Below are 25,680 nucleotides of genomic sequence, written 5' to 3' on the forward strand. Positions count from 1 at the left end.
GGACAGCTATGTGTTGTCAAAACCCAGACCGGCACTGGGTTTGGTTATGGGAGGCCAGGTGCCTTCTTAACGTGGTCGTCCCTAGGTGAGTGTTGGGCTTACCGCGACTTATGTGTTGACAGCACAGGCTGCAGATGGCAACACTATTGTCAGCAGCTGACACGTTAAAAAAAGCCCACACTGCGGAGCCATGTGCCGGCGTTCTGGGATGTGACCGTGCATGGTGGATGGCTCGCTCCAGATACATTTGCAGTCTGCTTTTTGACTCCTGTGCACTGCGAGTTCTGCCTGCTTCTCCTCCTTCTTCTCCCTATCTGCTGCTTTGTATGTCCCTCTGAACACACCTCCTCTTCCTCTCTTGTGGACACCCACGTGACGTCCATCAACACGTCATCATCCTCACCTTCACCATCACTGTCATTAGAGATCTCGGAGCTAACTCCTCTTCCTCATCCAATGCCAAGAATTGCTGCGCATCGGTAAGGTCTGGGAATCGATAAGAAAATAATTCCTCTGACTCGAGTGGAGGGGCTATGGTGGTGGTGGTGTCTTTGGGGGTGCACACAGCAGAGAGTGAGGAGGGTGCAAATACAGAGGAGGGTGCAGATGCAGAAGGCTGAGTGAGCAACTATGGTGCGTCCTTTTACATAATCGCACGCACATTCTCTAACTTCCCACTTAGACTCCGGCCTGGTGCACCTGCCCGACACCTGCCACCCCTGCAGAACGGCCTGCCTCTTCCTCTGCCTGTCAGTTTTAAAATGACCCTATGCCAAAGTCCCTAGAGAAGAGCAGAATTTGTGAAACCTAATATATGGCAGGCCTCAATCAGTTGTTAGTTAAAGCTGGTATATCACCCTCAAGCAGTAATTTTGTGGACACAGGTATATGGAACACCTCTACCACTACTTTGTGGAAGCTGATATATGGCAGGAATCAATCAGTTGTTAGTTGAAGCTAGTATATCAAAACTTGCAATCTGTATTTTGTGGACGCAGGTATATGGAAAACCTCTACTACTATTTTATTTATTTTTTTTATTTATATTTTTATTGTAAATTTCAAGGTATAACAGGAGGTAACAGGATACCAAGGTATAGGCTCGCAGGCCTCGCAAATGTAATATAATAATATGAAGTACAGAGCAGGCATACATCCAGAAAACAGTAGTGATGCATCGATCGTTATTTGGCACCTGGGGGTGTCGCATTCAATCTAAAGCAAAACATAATATGGAGAGGACAGGAACCAAAACCGTGAAGACAGGAAGAGCTGGTGTGGAAACCATATGGGCCTAGAATGTGGGGTTGGAGGGCCTCCCGTAAGGAGTGTGCAGCGTGTTACTTGGAGTTGTTAAGCGGCTACCGACATGAATTGCAACCTAGATAGGTATCAATAAAGTATACTACTGTTTGGGAGATCTGTATTTAGACCATAGGGACCATTTTTTGAGAAATGACCTATGAGTGCGTGATTCCCAAGATGACAATTCCTCAAACCTATGGATCTGATCAACTTTCTGGACCCACTGTTCCAGGGTTGGGACTTCTGAACTTAGCCAGAATTTAGGGATTAGGAGGCGGGCTGCAATCAACATCTGTGTAAATACAAATGGGGGTTTATCATCCTCTTTAGATTGGGGAAGAGACAGAAGGGCCACTTGAGGGGACGGAGGAATCGAAGTGTCGCAAACTTTGTTGGCAACTGAGAAGACCTCACTCCACCACTTATGGATAAGATGGCAGGTCCACCAGGTATGGATAAAAGTCCCTCTCTCCCCAAGGCATCTCCAGCAAGCGTCAGAAGCAGACCTAGTGTATCTTGATGTTTTATCTGGCGTGTTGTACCACCTAGTTAGGATTTTATATCCATTTTCCTGAATTCTGACGCAGCGGGAGGCCCGGTGGGGGGATTCCAATAGATTAGGCAGGGATTCAAACGGAATTACGGTATTTAGGTCTAATTCCCATTGTGAGATAAATGATGGTTTAGCTATCATGGGGGGTAACCGCAGTTTGCAGTAAATCTGTGATATGAGTTTTTTGGGTATTGAGTATAGAGACATCAAAGATTCCAGCCAGACCCACGGGCGAAGAAGGTCTCCTAAACTTGACATGCTGTTTCAGATAAGCTCTGATGTAAGCGACTGAGAGAAAATCTCGCGGATGAGGGTTTAGCAAGACATTTGTATCCTTCAGATCCATCCACTCTCCTGTCGGGAGGGCTAGGGAGACTATAGGAATTTTGGAGGATAAGAGACCCGAGGAGGTAGCCATTCTTAGTGTGGGAGGGGCCGTGTTCAGGACATCTTCTACAGATAGAGTTGGAGAGGGGAATGGGATAGAGCAGTGTGTGGAAGATAGCCACTTCCATGCTTCCAACGTAGCTTTGAGGATCGGGTAGTGGACCATGGGGCCAGGGAAGACTAATTTGTGACCTAAAAGGAGTGCTCTGGCAGGGTTGTTCAAGATATCTAATTCCATCTGTACCACTATGGGCGGTGGGGAAGGGCGCAGCCAGGCTAAAGCACGTGAGAGTTGGATGGCTCTCCCATATATTTCAGGGTTTGGCAAACCTATTCCCCCTGCTTGTCTGGGATTGGTAAGAAGAGCGCAGGATAGTCTCGCTTTCCTTCCGCTCCAGATGAAGAATCAGAATTTCTTCATGATTGAGTCATAATAGTGCTTGGGGACCGAAATGGGGAGAACTTGTTGTAGGTATGTGATTTGGGGAAGTATTAGAGACGAGAGAAGGTTTTTACGACCAAACCAGGACAACGTGGGGTTGGTTCGTGCTAGATTGTCGATAGCTTCAAAAAGTGATTGTTTCAGTGGGATATAGTTGAGGGAAAAGAGTTCAGATATTTCAGGGCTGATCTTGACCCCAAGGTAAGTAATAGTGGGAGAAGACCAATTGAAAGGGGAGTTTAACATCAGTTGATGTTTGGTTGCCTGGGGGACGCCTAAGCAGAGGACTAGCTGATTTGCTGGCATTGATTTTGAAATCTGACAAGATGCTATACTCATTTAGGTGAGACTGGATTCGGGGTAGGGAAGTCTTTGGGTTGACCGTCATCATCAGGACATCATCTGCGAAGGCTGCCAATTTCTGCTCCCTGCCTCCCAAACATAGACCTATCACCTCCCGGTCCAATCCTATGGTTGAAAGTAGGGGCTCGAGGGCCAAAATAAAGAGAAGGGGTGATAGGGGGCAACCCTGGCGTGTTCCATTTCTAATGGAAAATGGAGAAGATAATGTGCCATTGACTAAGACTGAAGCTGTTGCGTGTTCATACATCGCAAAGGTTGCTTGGGCGAAGGAGTCAGGTAGGCCAAAATTCCGTAAGACAAGTCTTAAGTATGTCCAATTGACCCTATCGAATGCTTTTTCAGCATCTGTGCTGAGTAAAAGCAATGGAGAGGAAATTCGTTTGGCATGGCACATAGTATTGATCACCCTTGTGGTGTTATCTTTGCCTTCTCTGTTACGAATAAAGCCGACCTGGTCGCAATGAATCAGTTTAGGGAGTAGGGTAGCTAACCTATTGGCCAACATCTTGGCCAGGAGTTTGAGGTCTATGTTTAGGAGGGAAATAGGTCTATAATTGGAACACAATTTAGCATCCTTCCCTTCTTTAGGGATGAGAGTGATGTTGGCCGCAGTCATGTCTCTTGAGAGAGGGATTCCCTGAAAGGTCTGATTACAAACTTCTAAGAGGTGGGGTAGGAGAAGCTCCTGGAATGTTTTATAGTAAGCCAGCGGAAAACCGTCGGGGCCTGGGCTCTTTCCTAGCGGCATTTGGTTCATTGCTTTTTTAAGCTCATTTAGGGAAAAAGGGGCTTCAAGGCTTAATTTCTGTTCTGGAGAGATGTTAGGGAGTTTAGCAGCTCCCAGGAAGGAGGAAATAGCAGAGGAGCGGGTTTCCAAATCTATATTTGAGGGGAGATTATAGAGATCATTATAGAAGGAGCGAAATTGGGCAGCAATCTGGGTGACAGAGAAGATCGGGGTCCCATCTTGTGAGGAAAGTTGATGGACATAGTTTGCAGACCTTCTCCCTTTGATCCTAATCATGACAAATTTGGTGGCCTTGTCGCCGTGTGCAAAAAATTTATGTTGGGAGCTCATATAATATTTGGCTGCTCTAACGGTTAGAAGGGATCTGAGTTTAGCTCTATATTTTGATAGCTCACAAAATTTAGGATCGGAGGGTTTAACTTTGTGTAGGGATTCAAGCCTCTGGATGTTTTTTAGAGTTTCGTCAATTTCTTTTTCTCTAGCTTTCATTTGATGCGAGCCAATGCTAATGAACTGTCCCCTAATTACTGGTTTATGTGCGTCCCAGATAGTATTAATCTGGAGTTCCGGGCTTTTGTTTAGGGAAAAATATTCCGTGATGTGTTTGGATATCATCTCAATTGATTCCTGGTGACCTAGGAGGGATTCGTTTAGGCGCCAATTGAAGCACGAGGGGGTTTCACTAGGGGCCTGAACTGTTATAAAAACAGGGGCATGGTCCGACAGATGAATAGAGCCTATAGATGACTCCCGACATAAGTGTACATGCTCTTTAGATAAAAATAGGTAATCTATCCTGTGGTATGTACCATGCAAGGATGAGTAGAACGTGAAGTCTAAGTCATTGGGGTGGTGGGAGCGCCACATATCAATCAGGTGTAGTCCCCAAAGTGAGTTCCTAATTGCTTTTAGGGACTTGTTAGAATGGGATGACTTGTGAGTGGAGACATCAAGTTGTGGTAGGAGAGCCACATTCAAGTCGCCCCCTGCGATCACTATACCTTCTTTGAAGGATTCTACCATGGGGAAGATGTCGGAGAACCAACGTGCCTGATTCGAGTTTGGGGCGTATAAGTTGATAAAGGTATAGGTCTGTGGCCCTATAGTACCCTTAAGTAACAAATACCTTCCATCTGGGTCCAAAAGTTGACTGACAAATTTAAAGGGAATCTTCCTTTGTAGCCCTATGCTGACCCCGCAGGAAGCTGAGGAGCTACCCCCGCAGTGGTACCAGTTGGAGTAGTGGGAAAATCGCATGTCGGGATAATGATTAAAACGATAATGCGTCTCTTGTAGGAATATCACCCCAGCCCCGGCTTTTCTTAGAATGGCAAAGATTTGGCTCCTTTTTGAAGGGGAGTGAAAGCCTTTGACATTATAAGAAGCTATCGAGAGGTCAGCCATTGAGTGTGGTGTGTATGAAATTACCTCGTAGCCGGAGTGATCTTCCCCAAGAGAGCATAGCCAATTTGTATGGGTCCACTGTCCTGTGGTAGAAGAGGAGCCTACTCCGTGTCTGTGCGAGAAACGGATACCTTGGGATAAAAGTAGGAAGGGGGAACATAACATAACTAGTTACACAAACAGTAAATGAAAAAACAGACATGACGGAATATGTCATCCTCAGGGAGGGGTTATTTGGTCCAATGACCGGTTAGGAGAACGTATAACGCCTCGATAGTGGCCATAGTTAGGTAAGCAAGGGGGGAGAGACCAATTTAGATAATAAACCATTTAAAGACAGTGCATCGGTGGAGCTTTGACTTAAGATGAAACAAAGGTTGTGGCTTCAGGTGCCACCATATCTAACAACGATCAGGTGAAGGTCACCTGTGACCATTTAATGTTCTTGTGAGAGACTTCTTGGGGTAAGATGATGGCCTCTTTTCTTGGAACGAGTGGACTTCGTTGTACGGAGCCCTTCAAAAGGAACCGCCTTGAGAACGTCAGGCAGGGAGCACAAATCTTGAAAAAGTTCCCAATTTTCGATAGGCAAAGGAGACACATTCAGTAGCTCATATGCTCCTATGAGATCCGTGAAAGAAGAGATGTTAACCCTCTTGCCCGCATATGAAAAGGATAGGCCAAAGGGGTATGACCAGCGGTACAGGACCTTATTGGACCGGAGCCAATCTGTCAGGGGCTTGAGGGCTCTGCGCTTCTTTAGAGTTGAAGGGGCTAGGTCCTGATATATGTCGACCTTGGATTCTTCGTATAACAGATCACCATGTGTGCGTGCAGATTCCAGGATGGCATTTTTTACTTGAAAATTAAGGAACTTACAGATAATGTCCCTGGGAGGTTCAGCTGGTTTGGGCTTGGGCCTCAGGGCTCTGTGCGCTCGTTCAATGACGATGTCTTGCGGGTAGTCAGGGCCCAGCAGGGATCTGCAGATTTCCATGATGGCAGCAGAAATTTCACCCGGGGGGACTGATTCCGGCAATCCTCTAAATCTCAGGTTGTTTCTGCGCCCCCTGTTTTCCTGATCTTCTAGTGAGTTATGGAGATCGTTCAGATACAAGGCGCAGCGGTGAAAGGAATCCGAAACTGCTGTCTGATGATTTAATATTTCCACCTGATGCGTTTCCAGGGATTCCACACGCTCCCCTATATGTCTCACCTCCTGTCTGCATGCCGACAGTTCTGCAAGGATCGGCTCCATTACTCTGTTTAGAGCACGGTCAAGGTATTTTCTTGTGAGCGGCAGCTCATTGCCGGGTTGGCAGGCTTCTGAATCGCTCTCACCATCAGACTCTGTAGGCGCGCGCTTCGGAGCTTTAGGCTGCGGCGTCGGCGCCATCTTAGGTTCTCTAGCAGCGATTGTGCCGGCAGCTTTTTTAAGGAATTTCTCCATCTCTCCGCTTGAAACTTGGTTCTTGGAGGAAGCAGGAGGGTCACCGTGCCTAGCGTTACCAATCTTGACCATTTTTGCCTATGGTAGCTTATTTTAGCTGGCGTTAGGGACGTTTCTCCTCTCAGAGCAGAGAACTATGCGTCCATCTCCATCCAGCGCAGGCTCCGCCCCCCCCTCTACTACTATTTTGTGGAAGCTGATATATGGAAGGCCTCAATCAGTTGTTATATAAAACTGGTATATCACCCTCAAGCAGTAATTTTGTTTATGTAGGTATATGGAAAACCTATTCCACTATTTTGTGGAAGCTGATATATGGAAGGCTTCAATCATTTTTTAGTTGAAGCTGGTATATCACCCTCAAGCAGTATTTTTGTGGATTCAGATATATAGAAAACCTCTACCACTAATTTGTGGAAGCTGATATATGGAAGGACTCAATCAGTTGTTAGTTGAAGCTGGTAGATCACCCTCAAGCGTAATTTTGTGGACGTAGGTATATAGAAAACCTCTACCACTATTTTGTGTAAGCTGACATATGGCAGGACTCAATCAGTTGTTAGTTGAAGCTGGTAGATCACCTTCAAGCAGTAATTTTTTGGATGCAGGTATATGGAAAACCTCTACCACTATTTTGCGGAAGCTGATATATGGAAGGCCTCAATCAGTTGTTAGTTGATGCTGGTATATCACCCTCAAGAAGTAATTTTGTGGATGCAGGTTTATGGAAAACCTCTACCACTATTTTGTGGAAGGTGATATATGGCAGGACTCAATCAGTTTTTAGTTAAAGCTGGTATATTACCCTCAAGCAGTAATTTTGTGGACGCAGGTATATGGAAAACCTCTACTACTATTTTGTGGAAGCTAGTATATGGCAAGACTCAATCACTTTTTAGTTGAAGCTGGTATATCATCCTCAAGCAGTAATTTTGTGGACATAGGTATTTGGAAAACCTCTACCACTATTTTGCAGAAGCTGGCATATGGAAGGCCTCAATCAGTTGTTAGTTGATGCTGGTATATCACCCTCAAGCAGTAATTTTGTGGATGTAGGTATATGGAAAGCCTCTACCACTATTTTGTGGAAGCTGATATATGGCAGGACTCAATCATTTGTTAGTTGAAGCTGGTATATCACCCTCATGCTGTATTTTTGTGGAGCAGATTATATAGAAACCCTCTACCACTATTTTGTGGAAGCTGATATATGGCAGGACTAAGTCAGTTGTTAGTTGAAGTTGGTATATCAAAACTCTTAATCTGTATTTTGTTGACGCAGGTACATGGAAAACCTCTACCACTATTTTGTGGAAGCTGATATATGGAAGGCCTCAATCAGTTGTTAGTTGAAGCTGGTATATCACCCTCAAGCGTAATTTTGTGGAAGTAAATATATAGAAAACCTCTACCACTATTTTGTGTAAGCTGACATATGGCAGGACTCAATCAGCTGTTAGTTGAAGCTGGTAGATCATCCTCAAGCAGTAATTTTTGTGATGCAGGTATATGGAAAACCTCTACCACTATTGTATGGAAGCTGATATATGGCAGGACTCAATCAGTTGTTAGTTGAAGATGGTATATCACCCTCAAGCAGTAATTTTGTGGATGCAGGTATATGGAAAACCTCTACTACTATTTTGTGGAAGCTGGTATATGGCAAGACTCAATTAGTTTTTAGTTGAAGCTGGTATATCACCCTCAAGCAGTAATTTTGTGGACATAGGTATATGGAAAACCTCTACCACTATTTTGCGGAAGCTGGTATATGGAAGGCCTCAATCAGTTGTTAGCTGATGCTGGTATATCACCCTCAAGCAGTAATTTTTATGGATGTAGGTATATGGAAAGCCTCTACCACTAATTTGTGGAAGTTGATATATGGCAGGACTCAATCATTTGTTAGTTGAAGCTGGTATATCACTCTAAAGCTGTAATTTTGTTGACACAGGTATACCAAAAACCTCTATCACTATTTTGTGGAAGCTGATATATGGAAGGCCTCAATCAATTTTTAGTTGAAGCTGGTATATCAACCTCAAGAAGTTATTTTGTGGACGTAGGTATATAGAAAACCTCTACCACTATTTTGTGGAAGCTGATATATGGCAGGACTCAGTCAGTTGTTAGTTGAAGATGGTATATCACCCTGAAACAGTAATTTTGTGGACGCAGGTATATGGAAAACCTCTACCACTAGTTTGTGGAAGCTGAAAGATTGCAGCCCTCAATCAGAATTTTCTGGTAGCATACAAATGCACTATAATATACTTTCTATGTTAGAAAGTATATTAAAAGTATATCACACCCTTTTGTGTATCACACCTATTGATAGCAGAACATTACCAGTCCTTAAAAGGACTTTTGTGGCTCTATTAGCTAGTGTGTGGTGTCTGTAAGATCCCATCAACCTGTCCCTGCTCCAAAATTCAACCTCTCCCTACACTGGTAAAACACATAATGTAAAATGGTTGCCAAATCGGGTTCTGCTATGTAGTGTTGAGAGTGTGTTCATATTCTGAAACTTATTAATTGGTTGTCCGGTCCCACCTGATGGATGTGTCATTGATCAAAGTTTGGCACAATGCAAAAAAATATGGTGGATGCGAATATCGCCATATGTTTGTATGTTCATCCAAACTCGAACTCGCAAAGTTTTCCGTGAAACGACCACTGGGCGAACTGTAAGGCCATCTCTACCCGTGGATGTTCGGGTTTGCCGGGTTCGGACGAACTTCAGGTCAAAGTTCGAGTTCGTGACACAAACTTGACACAAACTCAAACCCGAACCCCATCAAAGTCAATGGGGACCTGTACTTTGGTGCACTAAAATGGCTATAAAATAGTTATAATAAGGGCTGCAAAAGCAAAATGGCGGTGAGAGCAGGACTACTAACAAATGTGGATAGTGAAATGACTTAAAATAACATAGAATAGAAAAAAATAAAAAAAAATTATAATCTTGAACTAGGAGGCGGAGGTCACAGTGGAGTAGGAGTTTGAGGAAGTGGCAGACGTGGCGGTGTAGGTGGAAGCAGTGGTGGAGGAAGGAGGAGGAGGAAATACCCAAGACAGTTTTTTATTTTATTTTATTATTTATTTATTTATTTATAAATTTGGGAAGGCCCCAAAAATTTAGAAATTGAAAAGAGAATGCAAAGAGAAAGTGTGCTGGAATATAACAATGGCTGGGTGCTGCCGGTATACTTGCCTACTCAGCACAAGGTATGGACAAGACCTGTGGAAACCATGCCTGGTTCATTTTAATGAATGTGAGCTTGTCCACGGTGGCTGTGGACAGGCAGCTGTGCTTGTCTGTGATCACCCCCCTGTCGAGCTAAACATACGTTCGGAAAATACACTGGCAGCAGGGTAGTGCAGCACCTCCAAGGCGTAAAATGCAAGCTCAGGCCATGTGCACAATTTGGAGACCCAGAAGTTGAATGGGGCAGACCCATCTGTCAGTACGTGTAGGCGTGTGCACACATACTGTTCCACCATGTTGCTGAAATGTTGGCTCCTGCTAAGACGTACCGTATCAGCTGGTGGTGCTGGTTGTTGTGGCGTGCTGACAAAGCTTTTCCACATTTTGGCCATACTAACCTTCCCTTCTGAGGTGCTGGCGGTGCCCCAGTTGAATTAACGACCTCCTCCTCCTCCTCTGCCTTCACATTGTGCTTTCAATGAGCCCCCACTGTAAGGTGGTAATATGATCAGAAGCGCGTCTACCAACATGTGCTTATACTCGTGCATCTTCCGATCACGCTCCAGTGATGCAATTAAGGACAGCACGTTGAACTTGTACCGGAAATCCAGCAGTGTGGCCACCCAGTAATCAGCACTGGTTAGAATGTTGGCAAATCGGTGGTTATTGCGCAGTCACTGCAGCATGTAGTCGCTCATGTGTGCCAGGCTGCCCAGAGGCAACAACAAGCTGTCCTCTGTGGGATGTGTATCGTCTGTGTCCTCTGTATCCCCTCAGCCACGCTCCAGTGATGCCCATGAGCTCTTTTGGGTGCCACCCTGCTGTGAACACAGTTCCTCCTCATCATCCTTATCCTCCAGAACTGTGTCCTGGCTGAACAGTTGTGTACGTGGCCTCTGTTGGTGCAGGAACCTGCCCTCCGAGCCACCTGTGAATTACTGCCTGATGACCATGGAAATTATCCCTCTTCCTCCTCATTTTCCTCCTGTGCCACATCCTCTTCCATCATTGCCCAAATAATTTTTTCAATGAGACAGAAGTTGGATAGTAACGCTGAGGACGGAGTCATCGGCACTGGACATGTTGGTGGAGTACTCGAAACAGCGCAACGCGGCACACACGTCCCGCATGGAGGCCTACTCATTTGTGGTGAAGTGGTGCTGTTTAGCTGAAACTTCAATATCATCTGCTGCTGCTCCCACAGTCGCTCCAGCATGTGAAAGGTGGAGTTCCACCTTGTGGGTACGTTGCATATGAGGCAGTGAGCGGGAATCCAAAATTATGCTGTAGCGCTGACAGGCGAGCAGCAGCAAGGTGAGAATGCTGAAAGTTCGCACAGATGGCCCATACTTTCTGCAACAGCTCTGACATATCAGGGTAATTTTACAGGAACCTCTGCACCACCAAATTCAGCACATGCACCAGGCAAGGGATGTACGTCAAACCGGCTAGGCCCAGAGTTGCTACAAGATTTTGCTAATTATCACACACCACAAGGCCGGGCTTATCGGTCTGTTGTTCCATGCCCATCCACAGCTCCTGCATGTTGTGTTTTTTTTTCCCTCAAACAGATAAGTTTCAAAACAGCCTGCTGTTGTTTCCCCCTAGCTGTGCTGAAGTTGTTAGTGTAGGTGTTACGCTGACTGGATGAGGAGGCAGTAGAGGAGGAAGCGGAGTAGGGGGAGAAGGCAACGAAAAAACGTTCTGCAATCCTCAGTGGCGGAAGGACATGCGCCAAACTGCTTTCCGCCTCAGGCCCAGCCGCCACAGCATTTACCAAGTGTGCATTTGGGGAGATACAACGTCTCTGCCCATGCTTACTGGTCCATGTATCGGTGGCTATGTGGACCTTCCCACAGATGGCGTTGTGCAGTGCACACCTGATTTTGTTCACCACTTGATTGTGCAGGGCAGGGATGGCTCGACTGGAAATGTAGTGGTGGCTGGGAACCACGTACTGTGGGACAGCCACCGCCATAAGGTTTTTAAAAGTCTCTGTCTCCATCAGATGGATGACAGCATTTCAAAGGCCAGGAATTTTGAAATATTGGCATTCAGGGCCAGGGATCGTGGGTGGGTAGGGGGGTACTTCCTCTTTCTCTTCAGTGTTTGGAGGATAGACAGCTGAACGCTTTCACTGGACAGTGTGCAGATACTAGGTGATGGTGATGGTGGTGGAGGTGGCGGTGTTGCTGCCACATGCTCTGTTTGCGGGGTGGCAGGTGCTACTTTCACTCCAAAAGGGGGAGGAAGAGGCCGAGACTGCAGCAGAAGAGGGAGCAGGAGGAGCCTGAGATCTTTTGCGATTTTTGAGGTGTGTACTCCACTGAAGCTCGTGCTTTGCATTTAGATGCTTGTTCATGCAGCTGGTGCTCAGGTTTAGAAAATGTATGCCTCTCTTCGGGCTCTGATTGCACAGTGTGCAAACCACTTGCGTCTTGTTGTCAGCACATTATCTGCAGAACTGCCAAGCCAGGGAACTCCTTGGTACTGGCTTTGGTGTGCTAAGTCCCTGAGTGCGGTGGGCAGTAGCAGGCGTACTGGCTAGAGGACGGCCACTCTGTTTTTGTACCCTGTTCCCTCTTTTGCTGTGCGGTTGGTGCTTTGTCACCACCACCTCTTCCTCCAAACTGCACACGTCACTCACATGACATTGATTCCATGGGGGTCTAGGACCTCATTATCCTCCACATCATCTTCCAACCACTCTTCACCCCTGCCCTCCTTGCCGGTCTAAACACTGCAGAAAGCCGCAGAAGTTGGCACCTGTGTTTTGTCATCATCAGAGACGTGCTGTGGTGGCCCTATTATGTCAACATCCTAAAACATAAGTGGTTTGGTATCAGTGAACTCAATATCTTCCATTTCTGGGGCAGGGCTAGGTGGATGACCCACAGAAACCCTGCCAGCATAGTGATCAAAAAGCATAACAGACTGCTGCATGACTTGGGGCTCAGACTGCTTGCCTGATTTGCAAGGTGGTGAGGTGAAAGACAGATGCCCATGGGCTGCAGGTGCCAACTCTGCGGTTTCAGCAGGGAACTGGGTAGGAGACAATGTGAAGGAACAGGAGGCACTCTCAGCCACCCAATCTACTACTGCCTCTACTTGTTCTGCCCTCACCATTCGTACACTGGTATTCGGGCCTACAAAATATCACTGAACGTTCTGTCGCCTACGTGCACCTAAGGAAGGTGTTTCATTCAGGTGTGTAGCTGGCACAGATTGACCCCGTGTCCTCCCTGCAACAGGAGCTCCACCAACACCAGCTGCACCACAACCAGGGTCACATCTCTTATTGATGCTCTCCTCATTCTTTGAACTCACCCACTGAACAAACAGACAGATTAACTCTATTACAGGCATGGCTAACCTGCGCGTTACAGCTGTTGTAAAACTACAACTCCCACAATGCCCTGCTGTAAGCTGATATCTGTTGACAGTCTGGGCATGATGGGAGTTGTAGTTTTGCAACAGCTGGAGAGCCTCAGGTTGGCCATCCCTGCTTTATTAATTTCCCTGTCACGTACAGTACGCAGTAAGGTGTACCTTACACAAAAAATGGGTTTATGTCACCCACCGATCTAACAGACCGATTAACAACTCTATTAATTTCCCTGTCACGGATGCAGTTCAGGTGTACCTCACATCAAAAATGGGTATATGTCACCCACCGACCTAAAAGACGGATTAACTATATTAATTTCCCGGTCATGGATACAGTGCAGGTGTACCTCACACCAAAAATAGGTATATATGTCACCCACCGAACTAACAGACAGATTAACTATAATATTTATGTGTCAGGGGTACACTGATGGTGCATTGCACCCACAAAAAAATCGCTGTAGGCCACCCACAAAATAAATAGCCAGATGAGATTCCTAACACTCTCACTTCAGCTGCCTGCTTGCTGTCCCTGCACTACTCAGAGCTGATGGGCAGTGCTACATGTGATCCAGCTTGTATAGAGGCTGGGTCACATGATGCACGGGCCAATCACAGCCATGCTATTACTAGGCATGGCTGTGATGGCTTCTAAGTTCCCACAGCTTAAAAGCTTGTTGATTGGCTGCCCTGCAGCCTTTCAGCAAGCTTCATTAAATGTCCGAACACCGAACTCAAACCCAAACTTTTGCTGCAGTTTGGGTTCGCTCATCACTAGTTGTAAGCATTTTGAAAATTGATAAGTTTTAGTCATTTGAACATTGTGTGCTCTCAGTCACTGAGTGAAAAGCAGCTTTATGCAAATGAAAATATTGACTAGATGGTTTGTTTGTGGTAGCTTTCAAGATTATAGTGCTAAATTAATATTGTACAATGTTTTTTATTATGTTTATTACATCTCAGTGAAACCTATTTTTTTTTTAAAGAGGATCTGTAAGCTCTGTTGACATGTTCAAGCCGTTCACTAAATGGCTCTACCCATGTAACATATCTATGGTAGATCCATATGATAGAGCATACATTTCTGATAGATTAGGGTCCCACCTCTAGGACTCACACTTATCTCCAGAACAAGGGTCACCTGTCTTGTAGACATAAATATGCAGGTCTCTCCATTAATTTCATCTGGACTTCCGAAAATGACCAAGGGTTCTTTGCAATTAGCTTATGCCTAATAATAACTAATCATTTGTTGAACAAATAAGGCTAGGGCACTGTCACCCTAATAAGTTGGCTCAAACCTACTGCATCATTGTGATTTATATTACTGTGAGCTACTGTCCAACCACCGGTCTACTGTACTGTGATGATATGATGCTGTGAGTACAGTACAGTAGACCCGCAGGAACTCACGGCATCATAAATCACTATGAGGCCTCCTGCACACAAACATTTTTTTTCCGCTCACACATTTTTTTTTCTGTATACGGTCCGTATACGGAACCATTCATTTCAATGGGTCCGCAAAAAAAAAAACGGAATGTACTACGTATGCATTCGGTTTACGAATTTTCGTTCTATTCAAACATAGAACATGTCCTATTATTGCCCACAAATCACATTCCGTGGCTCTATTCAAGTCAATGGGGCTGTAAAAAAAATATGGAACAGATATGGAATGTATCCGTATGTCTTCCGTATCCGTTCCGTTTTTGCAGAACCACCTATTGAAAATGTTATGCCCAGGCCAATTTTTCTATGTAATTACTGTATATGCCATGCTTCCGTTTCCATTTGCGATCTGCAGGAAACGGAAACCAAATGGAAAAACGGAACGGCAAAAAGGAAAGAAAACACTACTGAAACAAAAAACGGATACATTTAAAACAGACCGCAAAACACTGAAAAAGCCATACGGTTGTGTGCAGGAGGCCTAACATTGAGTTTACATCAAACAGGGAAATGCGGCAGTCAAAAAGAGCATACAGTATATTCTGGACTGAACACACTCATGTGAAACTGACCATAAGGAAAACCTTGAAGTTGTGCATAAGTGTAAATTGCGCAATCTACCATGCCCATATGTGGTTCTAGAACTTTAGCCACAGTGAAAAATCTATCTCAAACTTGACTTATTAATTCCCTAATTTTGACTCCTATATCTGCCTCCAAATACGGTAAATCTGTATCATGCCAGTCCAGAGTTAATAACATTAGCAAAAGGTAGCAATAAACTAAGCAGGTAACAATAGACCTAGGAACTGCCTGTTCTTTGACTTCACAGTCTGTGTCCATTACCAAGAGTTACTAATTGTGGTATCTTGACAAATGCCAAAGCTTAAAGGGATCATGCTGTTTTTTGCGATTAGCTGTGTTTTGACCCAATATATTGAAAGCAAATAACTTGTTCTGAAGTAGTAGCTGTCCATTAATCCTGGTTTGTTAGTTTGTCAGTCCTTCTCCCTGCATTATTAAGGCTATCCCTCTAGTACCTTACAACACCCACTTTTCACATAATTGAGCAACTCACAACATTCGCATCTCATATTTACAAACAAAAGAAAACTGATTTTGAGACCAGCCGATGCCTTTAGAAGAGCGCTGTGTTGTTAAGGCAACTAATGTTCTAAAAATATTTTACATAAAAGGACATCACCTCAAGTAGTGCTTCAAGTAGTCATGGAAACTGAAAGGCAAAAGTAACAGAGAAGACAAGTAGAAATGTAGGCACTTTCATGTGAGTGATATTATGCCTTTTCGCAACTAAACCATGATTGTTAATATTTTTTCTTTAGTCTTCTCAGTATTTTAGAGTGTCTTCCCTCTTGTCGAACTTTATATTAAATCACTTTAACAGGGTTATTTTCCCTAGTGAAAAATTATTAGTTAAAAATTAATATTTAATTAATCTTGTTTTGTCAGGTATTACAACTAAAATGAAGTTTTGGCACTGTAGAACTCTAATTGCAATGTCAAGCATCAATCAAAGGGAAAGTGCAGAGGAGCTGTTGTTAGCCTGATAGATGAAGTCAAGAATAGCAATTATTTGATGTTAGCGTATTGTTTTAATCTTACTTAAAAGATAGAACATCATTAAAAAGCATAGGAATAAAAGCTTCATTTACAATTGGCACTCATTATAGATATTTTACAATTTATAGTCAGAGATGAAGAAGGAAAGTCAAGACTATGAGACAGAGTGATACTTTTGCGTATTAATAATCCTGTCCAAATCCAAATCAGCAATAAAGAAGTATAAGAAGTATAATAAAAGTGTATATATTTAGATATGATATAGAGACAGGCAGGCAGACAGACAGACAAATACAGTAGATAGATAGAAAAAAATAGTGTTCTGGAGGCCTGTAGCATATTCCAGATACCCTGCCTATCATGCGATGAAAATTAAAGATACTGTCCAATATTAAGACAATATATTTACTTAAAGCCTCTTTCACATGACCGTTGTTTTTTTTTCCGTTTACGGGATGTTTTTTGCATTCCGTATACGGTTCGTACGCGAAAACATTAATTTCAATGGTTTTGCAAAAAAAGTATGCATTCCATTTCGGTTTCTCCGTTCCGTTGAAAGATAGAACATGTCCTATTATTGCCCGCAAATCACGCTCCGTGGCTCCATCCAAGTCAATGGGTCCGCAAAAAATACGGAACACATACAGAAATGCATCCGTATGTCTTCCATATCAGCTCCATTTTTGTGGAACCATTTATTGAAAATAGGAGAAAGTGGAATAGATGGCTCCACCGCTCAGGAAAATGATTGAGGTGCAGAACTGCTAAAACGGACTCACCCAGTCAGGAGTGGATAATTTAAAAGAAAATAAGTAAGCAGGCACACTCTGATTTGGGTCAATATTAGGGATGAGCGAACCCGAACTGTATAGTTCGGGTTCGTACCAAATTTTGGGGTGTCCGTGACACGGACCCGAACCCGAACATTTTCGTAAAAGTCTGGGTTCGGGTTCGGTGTTCGTCGCCTTCTTGGCGCTTTTTCAACAAGCGTCATACTACTTGCCCCAAGAGGCCGTCACAGCCATGCCTACTATTGGCATGGCTGTGATTGGCCAGAGCACCATGTGACCCAGCCTCTATTTAAGCTGGAGTCACGTAGCGCCGCACGTCACTCTGCTCTGATCAGTGTAGGGATAGGATGCAGCTGCGACTGTTAGGGCGAGATTAGGCCGTGATTAACTCCAAAAAAACACTTAATTCAGTGATCGATCTACAGCTGTGGATCATTGAACTGCTGCTATTCAATTGCTCACTGTTTTTAGGCCAGAGCGTTTTTCAGTCACTTTTTTCTGGGGTGATCGGCGGCTATTTTGTGTCTTGTGGTGCGCCAGCACAAGCTGCCACCAAGTCCATTTAACCATCAATAGTGTGGTTATTTTTTTGATATATCCTACATCAGGGGCAAGCTGCCACCAAGTCCATTTAACCATCAATAGTGTGGTTATTTTTTTGCTGTATCCTACATCAGGGGCTTGGCTGTGCTTGCTATTTTATTGAGGGGTGAAATACAATTGCCAAAATAGCAGTACCCTAAATCTGGTGTTTCAGCTGTGGCCAGCCAATTGTAATACTGTCTGCTGTCTGGCAAAGGATATATTTTTGTTCTGGGTTGAAATACAATTCCCAACTTAGCAATTCCCTAAATCAGTTGTTTCTGCTGTATCAGGCCTACTTTAAATCTATCCATAGAAGGGTATATTAGATTGAAGGTGCAGATAGGGTCATTCTCAATAACTTCACACACAAGCTACCGTGCATTTCCAAGTCTAATTCTGTCCGTAACGTATACCTGTCACCCAGCGCCTAAATAATAGGCCTCAAATTTATATTTAGCTAAATCTGTGTTTATTGCTGAGGCTGGTCAAATCATTTAGTGTCCGCCAAAGCACAGTTTTTGTTCTGGGTTGAAATAAGATTCCCAACTTAGCAATTCCCTAAATCAGTTGTTTCTGCTGTATCAGGCCTACTTTAAATCTATCCCTAAAAGGGTATATTAGATTCAAGGTGAAGATAGGGTCATTCTCAATAACTTCACACACACGCTACCGTGCATTTCTAAGTCTAATTCTGTCCGTAAACGTATACCTGTTACCCAGCGCCTAAATAATAGGCCTCAAATTTATATTCAGCTAAATATGTCATTACTGCTGTGCCTGTATTAGTGTAATATGGTACCTAAATAGAAAATAAAAAAAAGCCTGAATTTGAATACAATACATTGGGCCAAATAATATTTTTCTTATTGTGGTGAACGGTAACAATGAGGAAAACATCTAGTAAGGGACGCGGACGCGGACATGGTCGTGGTGGTGCTAGTGGACCCTCTGGTGCTGGGAGAGGACGTGGCCGTTCTGCCACAGCCACACGTCCTAGTGTACCAACTACCTCAGGTCCCAGTAGCCACCAGAATTTACAGCGATATTTGGTGGGGCCCAATGCCGTTCTAAGGATGGTAAGGCCTGAGCAGGTACAGGCATTAGTCAATTGGGTGGCCGACAGTGGATCCAGCACGTTCACATTATCTCCCACCCAGTCTTCTGCAGAAAGCGCACAGATGGCGCCTGAAAACCAACCCCATCAGTCTGTCACATCACCCCCATGCATATCAGGGAAACTGTCTGAGCCTCAAGTTATGCAGCAGTCTCTTATGCTGTTTGAAGACTCTGCTGGCAGGGTTTCCCAAGGGCATCCACCTAGCCCTTCCCCAGCGGTGGAAGACATAGAATGCACTGACGCACAACCACTTATGTTTCCTGATGATGAGGACATGGGAATACCACCTCAGCACGTCTCTGATGATGACGAAACACAGGTAGCCAACTGCTGCTTCTTTCTGCAGTGTGCAGACTGAACAGGAGGTCAGGGAGGAAGACTGGGTGGAAGACGATGAGGTCCTAGACCCCACATGGAATGAAGGTCGTGCCACTGACTTTCACAGTTCGGAGGAAGAGGCAGTGGTGAGACCGAGCCATCAGCGTAGCAAAAGAGGGAGCAGTGGGCAAAAGCAGAACACCTGCCGCCAAGAGACTCTGCCTGCTACTGACCCCCACCATCTGGGACCGAGCACCCCAAAGGCAGCTTCAAGGAGTTCCCTGGCATGGCACTTCTTCAAACAATGTGCTAACAACAAGACCCGGGTGGTTTGCACGCTGTGCCATCAGAGCCTGAAGCGAGGCATTAACGTTCTGAACCTTAGCACAACCTGCATGACCAGGCACCTGCATGCAAAGCATGAAATGCAGTGGAGTGAACACCTTAAAAACAAGGAAGTCACTCAGGCTCCCCCTGCTACCTCTTCTGCTGCTGCCGCCTCGACCTATTCTGCTGCTGCCTCCTCGGCTTCTTCCTCCGCCTCTGGAGGAACGTTGGCACCTTCCGCCCAGCAAACAGGGGATGTACCACCAACACCACCACCTCCGTCACCAAGCATCTCAACCATGTCACACGGCAGCGTTCAGCTCTCCATCTCACAAACATTTGAGAGAAAGCGTAAATTCCCACCTAGCCACCCTCGATCCCTGGCCCTGAATGCCAGCATTTCTAAACTACTGGCCTATGAAATGCTGTCATTTAGGCTGGTGGACACAGACAGCTTCAAACAGCTCATGTCGCTTGCTGTCCCACAGTATGTTGTTCCCAGCCGCCACTACTTCTCCAAGAGAGCCGTGCCTTCCCTGCACAACCAAGTTTCCGATAAAATCAAGTGTGCACTGCGCAACGCCATCTGTGGCAAGGTCCACCTAACCACAGATACGTGGACCAGTAAGCACGGCCAAGGATGCTATATCTCCCTAACTGCACACTGGGTAAATGTAGTGGCAGCTGGGCCCCAGGCGGAGAGCTGTTTGGCGCACGTCCTTCCGCCGCCAAGGATCGCAGGGCAACATTCTTTGCCTCCTGTTGCCTCCTCCTCCTACTCGGCTTCCTCCTCCTCTTCTTCCACCTGCTCATCCAGTCAGCCACACACCTTCACCACCAACTTCAGCACAGCCCGGGGTAAACGTCAGCAGGCCATTCTGAAACTCATATGTTTGGGGGACAGGCCCCACACCGCCCAGGACTTGTGGCGGGGTATTGAACAACAGACTGACGAGTGGTTGCTGCCGGTGAGCCTCAAGCCCGGCCTGGTGGTGTGCGATAATGGGCGAAATCTCGTTGCAGCTCTGGGACTAGCCGGTTTGACGCACATCCCTTGCTTGGAGCATGTGCTGAATTTGGTGGTGCAGAAGTTCATTCACAACTACCCCGACATGTCAGAGCTGCTGCATAAAGTGCGGGCTGTCTGTTCGCGCTTCCGGCATTCACATCCTGCTGCTGCTCGCCTGTCTGCGCTACAGCGTAACTTCGGCCTTCCCACTCACCGCCTCATATGCGACGTGCCCACCAGGTGGAACTCCACCTTGCACATGCTGGACAGACTGTGCGAGCAGCAGCAGGCCATTGTGGAGTTTCAGCTGCTGCACGCACGGTTCAGTAGCACTGCGGAACAGCACCACTTCACCACCAATGACTGGGTCTCCATGCGAGACCTGTGTGCCTTGTTGCGCTGTTTCGAGTACTCCACCAACATGGCCAGTGGCGATGACGCCGTTATCAGCGTTACAATACCACTTCTATGTCTCCTTGAGAAAACACTTAGGGCGATGATTGAAGAGGAGGTGGCCCAGGAGGAGGAGGAGGAGGAAGAAGGGTCATTTTTAGCACTTTCAGGCCAGTCTCTTCGAAGTGACTCAGAACAAGGTTTTTTGCAACAGCAGAGGCCAGGTACAAATGTGGCCAGCCAGGGCCCACTACTGGAGGACGAGGAGGACGAGGATGAGGAGGAGGTGGAGGAGGTTGAGGATGAAGCATGTTCACAGCGGGGTGGCACCCAACGCAGCTCGGGCCCATCACTGGTGCGTGGCTGGGGGGAAACGCAGGATGATGACGATACGCCTCCCACAGAGGACAGCTTGTCCTTACCTCTGGGCAGCCTGGCACACATGAGCGACTACATGCTGCAGTGCCTGCGCAACGACAGCAGAGTTGCCCACATTTTAACATGTGCGGACTACTGGGTTGCCACCCTGCTGGATCCCCGGTACAAAGACAATATTTCCTGCACTGGCGCGTGATAGGAAGATGCGCGAGTACAAGCGCACGTTGGTAGACGTGCTACTGAGAGCATTCCCAAATGTCACAGGGGAACAAGTGGAAGCCCAAGGCGAAGGCAGAGGAGGAGCAAGAGGTCGCCAAGGCAGCTGTGTCACGGCCAGCTCCTCTGAGGGCAGGGTTAGCATGGCAGAGATGTGGAAAAGTTTTGTCAACACGCCACAGCTAACTGCGCCACCACCTGATACGGAACGTGTTAGCAGGAGGCAACATTTCACTAACATGGTGGAACAGTACGTGTGCACACCCCTCCACGTACTGACTGATGGTTCGGCCCCATTCAACTTCTGGGTCTCTAAATTGTCCACGTGGCCAGAGCTAGCCTTTTATGCCTTGGAGGTGCTGGCCTGCCTGGCGGCCAGCGTTTTGTCTGAACGTGTATTCAGCACGGCAGGGGGCGTCATTACAGACAAACCCAGCGCTTGTCTACAGCCAATGTGAACAAGCTGACGTTCATAAAAATAAACCAGGCATGGATCCCACAGGACCTGTCCATTCCTTGTGCAGATTAGACATTAACTACCTCCCCTTAACCATATATTATTGTACTCCAGGGCACTTCCTCATTCAATCCTATTTTTATTTTCATTTTACCATTATATTGCGGGGCAACCCAAAGTTGAATAAACCTCTCCTCTGTCGGGGTGCCGGGGCCTAAATATCTGACAATGGACTGTTACAGTTTTAGGTGACGTGAAGCATGATTCTCTGCTATGACATGAAGCCTGAATCTCTGCTGACATGAAGCCTGAATCTCTGTTATGTGACCTCTCTCCTCTGCCTGGGTGCCAGGGCCTAAATATCCGACAATGGACTGTTCCAGTGTTGGGTGACGTGAAGCCTGATTCTCTGCTATGACATGAAGACTGATTCTCTGCTGACATGAAGCCTGAATCTCTGTTATGGGACCTCTCTGCTCTGCCTGGGTGCCAGGGCCTAAATATCTGACAATGGACTGTTCCATTGTTGGGTGACTTGAAGCATGATTCTCTGCTATGACATGAAGAGTGATTCTCTGCTGACATGAAGCCTGAATCTCTGTTATGGGACCTTTCGCCTCTGTCTGGGTGCCGGCTCCTAAATATATGACAATGGACTGTTCCAGTGTTGGGTGACGTGAAGCATGATTCTCTGCTATGACATGAAGACTGATTCTCTGCTGACATGAAGCCTGAATCTCTGTTATGGGACCTCTATCCTCTGTCTGGGTGCCTGGACTGTTCCAGTGTTGGGTGACGTGAAGCATGATTCTCTGCTATGACATGAAGACTGATTCTCTGCTGACATGAAGCCTGAATCTCTGTTATGGGACCTCTCTCCTCTGCCTGGGTGCCAGGGCCTAAATATCTGACAATGGACTGTTCCAGTGTTGGGTGACGTGAAGCATGATTCTCTGCTATGACATGAAGACTGATTCTCTGCTGACATGAAGCCTGAATCTCTGTTATGGGACCTCTCTCCTCTGTCTGGGTGCCGGGGCCTAAATATATGACAATGGACTGTTCCAGTGTTGGGTGACGTGAAGCCTGATTCTTTGCTATGACATGAAGCCTGAATCTCTGTTATGGGACCTCTCTCCAATTGATATTGGTTAATTTTTATTTATTTTATTTTTATTCATTTCCCTATCCACATTTGTTTGCATGACATTTCCGGGAAGTTCGGCCGAACTTCTCAAACCCGAACATCCAGTTGTTCGCTCAACTCTAGTCAATATATAAATTTATTTGTGTATATATAGTGAATGTAAGATGTATTAAAATAATGTTCAATAAGGTATCGTATTGGGGGATTGAGTTAACTGTCCTTTTTGATGGACTGAAATAATTGATGTAGAGATGAGTGGGTTATCATTCAGTGGTCACCAGCTGGTATTCAGAATGTTATAGAGATAACATATATATGAATATATATATATAAATATAAAATTTGCGCTAGAAAAATGATGCGCTAGAAAAACAAAGAGGGTAAAAAATGAAGAAGGTAAAAAAATGAAGAAGGTAAAAAAATAAGTAAGATAGTTGTCCTTATGAGTAGAATCGTCTTTTCATGAAATAATAATCTCAGAATAATACGTTTTGCTCCTTATATAGGGTAGTCTTATTATTTTATGATGATATTCTCTAGATAGAAGGTAAATAAATAAATGAATATTGCGCCTTGTGACTCCTTTTATATGATCTGTGCTATTAAGTGGAGGGTACGTGATGCGCCTTAATGTAATAGATCAGTTAAGTTGCATAGAGCCACAAGCATGTACATTAATATATTGTAGCAATAAAATGATGTGATGCTTCTCATGCGGGTGCTGTGGGAGGAAGGGGTGCTCTGTTCCCGAGTGCGGCGTCCCGCACTTTCTCTGGCTACAGAGGTCACTTACCCTTCACCCGGCGCTGCTGTCTTCAGTCCTCTGGCGTGATCTGTTCTCCCTGGGCGGCTGTCTTGGATCCAGGAGTCGGCGGGGTGACTCGTGTTGCTAGGGACGCCGGGAGGCGTGGTTCGTGCTTCTGTACGGTGACATAGGCTGTCACGTGATCTCGGTCTTTCCCGGCTTGTATTGAATGGTCCCGGCTTATTCTGGGTAATCCTCTAGCTCCGTTATGAGTGATGGATATGGTAAAAGACCCAATGACTGTCAGGGTTTGTCATCCCTATATATTAAAATAGTGAGAGAAAACGCATAATTTAGCAAAAAAGGGCGTAGATATAGTGTGGCAGAGGAGGGTGCTTACTGTGTAAAGTGCAGTATGTAGCATATAGAGGTGTACTTGCTATATAGGTGTTGATATTGTTTTGTATAGGTTTATCTGTGTATTTAATGTCGATGTGAGTATTTATATATTTTTTTATTATTATATTTTCTTGTGGTATTCCTGGTAGATCTTGATGTTTCTCTGGTTGTAAGTGCACAATTGGATGTACCCAATATGTCGCTGGTCCGTAGTATAAAGACCCAGCGACTATTCAGGTTTATCATCTCTGTGCATCCTTGATGTTGTTATTTTATATGACGCTCACCCTCTTGGAGATGCACAGAGATGATAAACCCGAATAGTCGCTGGGTCTTTATACTACGGACCAGCGACATATTAGGTACATCCAACTGTGCACTTACAACCAGGGAACATCAAGATCTACCAGGAATACCACAAAAAAATATAATAATAAAAAAATATATAAATACTCACATCGACATTAAATACACAGATAAACCTATACAAAACAATATCAACACCTATATAGCAAGTACACCTCTATATGCTACATACTGCACTTTACACAGTAAGCACCCTCCTCTGCCACACTATATCTACGCCCTTTTTTGCTAAATTATGCGTTTTCTCTCACTATTTTAATATATAGGGATGACAAACCCTGACAGTCATTGGGTCTTTTACCATATCCATCACTCATAACGGAGCTAGAGGATTACCCAGAATAAGCCGGGACCATTCAATACAATCCGGGAAAGACCGCGATCACGTTACAGCCTACATCACCCTACAGACGCACGAACCACGCCTCCCGGCGTCCCTAGCAACACGAGTCACACCGCCGGCTCCTGGATCCAAGACAGCCGCCCAGGGAGAACAGATCACCGCTAGAGGACTGAAGACAGCAGCGCCAGGTGAAGGGTAAGTGACCTCTGTAGCCAGAAAAAGTGCGGGACGCCGCACTCAGGCACAGAGCACCCCATCATCCCACAGCACCCGCATGAGAAGCATCACATCATTTTATTGCTACAATATATTAATGTACATGCTTGCGGCTCTATGCAACTTAACTGATCTATTACATTAAGGCGCATCACGTACCCTCCACTTAATAGCACGGATCATATAAAAGGAGTCACAAGGCGCAATATTCATTTATTTATTTACCTCCTATCTAGAGAATATCATCATAAAAGAATAAGACTACCCTATATAAGGAGCAAAACGTATTATTCTGAGATTATTATTTCATGAAAAGACGATTCTACTCATAAGAAAAACTACCTTACTTATTTTTTTACCTTCTTGATTTTTTTACCTTCTTCATTTTTTACCCTCTTCGTTTTTCTAGCGCATCATTTTTCTAGCTCACATTTTATATTTATATATATTCATATATATTTTATCTCTATAACATTCTGAATACCAGCTGGTGACCACTGAATGATATATAACCCACTCATCTCTACATCCATTATTTCAGTCAATCAAAAAGGACAGTTAACTCAATCCCCCAATACGATACCTTATTGAAC

The sequence above is a fragment of the Bufo gargarizans genome, chromosome 1 (assembly GCF_014858855.1).
Source record: "Bufo gargarizans isolate SCDJY-AF-19 chromosome 1, ASM1485885v1, whole genome shotgun sequence".
Classification (NCBI taxonomy): Eukaryota; Metazoa; Chordata; class Amphibia; order Anura; family Bufonidae; genus Bufo; species Bufo gargarizans.